Source organism: Echinops telfairi, unplaced genomic scaffold (assembly GCF_000313985.2).
Source record: "Echinops telfairi isolate 266 unplaced genomic scaffold, ASM31398v2 ScPeMD7_7457;HRSCAF=8495, whole genome shotgun sequence".
Lineage (NCBI taxonomy): Eukaryota > Metazoa > Chordata > Mammalia > Afrosoricida > Tenrecidae > Echinops > Echinops telfairi.
In genome coordinates this window covers 20,217,320-20,220,122 of record NW_022111357.1, presented here as the reverse complement: position 1 = coordinate 20,220,122, position 2,803 = coordinate 20,217,320, and positions in this window count along the sequence as shown.

Below are 2,803 nucleotides of genomic sequence, written 5' to 3'. Positions count from 1 at the left end.
CCTTCCACTCAAGGCAGATAAAAGGGAAGATGAGCTTCTGGTGGCGATTCTGATGCAGTGACCATTTCTGGGAGTCACGGGGTGGGAGACGGCAGGTCAGGGGGGTGGAATGGCTCCTGGGCCTGGGCCAGGCCCACGTGTCCCATCTTCTCGTTGGACCAGGCACAGGCCTCAATAAAACACCAGCTTTTCAATAAAACCTCAGAGTCCACGAAGGGGGTGCCTCTGCTGCTGTTGACTTTAGGGGTCTAGAGACTGGGGCGTGGCCTGGGGAGGTAGACGCTAGAAGGACCTGGCTCAATTTCTACCAAAAAAAGAACCAAGAACTCAAGCCACACCAGCGGGCCCTGGAGAGATCCCTCCTTCAGCCAGAATCAAAGGTCCACTCAGAGCGACAGAACCCCTCACGGCCGCTCACGAAACCCTAACTGCTCTCTCCTCGGACTGTGTGCAGGGGCTGCTGCTGCCGAGGCCTTGCTGTGCGGCCGTGGGCTGGCTGCCCCTCCCGCTGCCAAGAGGCCACGTGACCACAGTTTTAGGATAGTGGGGACCACGTATTTTTCTAATTTCAGGAGTCAGTGATTTAGGATTAAGTTGCTTTCATGGAAAAAGAAACAGAACTTGCTTGAGGCAGAGCGAGGCTGTGCCTCTAGAGTCCCCCCAGAGAGCACATCTGGGGGCGGGGTGGAAGCGGGGACACACACACCTGGGTGCATCCAGAGTGCCCTCGTGAGAGGGGGGAGGGCAGACTGGGGTCGCTGGGGTGGGGGGGGCAGGGGGATGCAGGGACAATAGTTTCCGTCTCTCTAGAGCAGCGGTCCTCAACCTTCCTCATGGTGTGACCCTTTCATAGAGCTCCTCATCTGGTGGTGACCGCTCCCCAACCATCACATGATTTTCGTTGCTACTTCATCACTGTCATTTTGCTACTGTGATGAATCAGGTGACCCCTGTGAAAGGGTCGTTCGACCCCCAAAGGGGTCGCAACCCACAGGTTGAGAACCCTGCCCTATAGGGTAGCTAGCCGGAGCCGGTGGTTCGGTGACTATGTGATGTCTGCAGTTCGAACCCTTCAGCTGAGCTGAGGGAGAAAGAGGAGGCTTTCTACTCCCATAAAGAGCGACAGTCTTGGACACCCACAGGGACAGTTCTACCCTGTCCTATACGGTCACCAAGAGTCAGAATCAACTCGATGGCAGTGGGTTTGTTTTTGGTATACACAGTGTGTAACTATCTGGCTCTAAAAATGTTTTTCCTAGAAGAGCATTGATATAGCTATAGAAAATCAAGATCTACTTGTAAAAGAATCCAAGAATGTTCACAGTGGTCATAATTGGAGAAGTGAGATTACAAGAAATTTCTCCATGATCTGGGTCATCGAATCCCCACCCCCACCCCCATCCCCACCCCCGGCTATGTCTGATTTAGTGCCGTTTTTCAAATGTTCTTTTAGATTTTAATCCACAGAGCTTGGGGGTTTCAAACTCGGATCCACAAAACCCTCTGCGTGTTTCGATGATGATGAGCAGAGCTGACCCTAGGGCCCTGGGCCTGGTGTGTGCTCAGAGGCCGTCAGGACACAGGCTTCCCTAAAGCCGTGGGCGGTGGGAGGCAGAGCGATGGTGAGCTCAGCGAGGACAAAGACTATGACTAGGCGTGTGTCCCAGCGCCTTTGCTCCAATGCCGCGGGAGCTGAGGAACTGAAGCTGGGGGCCTGGGCCCTCCTACCTGTGCATTTCATGACCAGGTGTCTTTGAGAAGGCTGAGTTCCTCCTCCCAGGATTTTGAACAGACTTGATTGCTCCTTCGAGGAGCCTGGGTGTCCTGGTTACATGTTGGCCTGCTAACTGCAAGGTCAGCAGTTCAAAACCACCAGTCATTCCATGGGAGAAAGACAAGGCTTTCTACTCCCGTAACGAGCTGCAGTCTAAGAAACCCACAGAGGCCGATCTCTCCTGTCTTACAGGGTCACTTTAAGTCGGAATTGACTCATGGGCAGCAAGTTTGGCTTTTCTGTTGCATGCTCCCCTGCCTCGCTATGGCCGTGGCCTGTGGACAAGTCTCTGCTCTCTTCTCCAGACTCCTGTCCTTGGTCCACACCGCTAGCCACGGAGAGTCCCTCCACACAGACCCACCGAACACATCGCCACTCCTCAGCCTGGCTCCTCAGTGCCCACAGGACCAAATCCAAACCCCTCTGCTCAGCCCACAGCCCACAGCCTGGGGCTGCTCGCTGCCCTGTCCCATGGCCTCTACGTCCCTTTCCTCTCCAGCAATGCCGCACCCCCGGGGCCTTGGTGCTTGCAGGCCCCTCTGCCCCAAGGCCTCCTGCCCAGACGGGCCTGGTGGCCTCCTGCTCAGCTGACTCCTCTGCAGGGCCCCAATCCACACGCATATCCTGCAGGTCAGCCCTCCAGGCACGGCTGTGACCTAGAGGCTCTTGGGGGTGGGCTGAGACTCAGGCTGGGACTCAGGCCCATGTCCTGTGATGAGGGATGGAGCTGGCCAGTGGCCTTGCAGACACCAAGCTCAGACAGCAGACCACCCACCCCTCCCCTGGGGCTGGTCTGGCCCAAACAGCTATCACCCATGAGACCACCAGAGAGCTCCAGGCTGTCTCGGGCAGCTAGGGGACCAGAGAGGAAGCTGGCTCCCGGCCCCCCACTCGAGGGCTTCCTCTTTCATGAACACTGATAGATAAAACAAGCAGCACACTCGGAGCTGCAAAACTAAAAATAGGAAGCTAAGGCTCTGGCTCCCCAGGCCCCTCTAACCACGGGACCACACAGGTGTGGATGCGGAT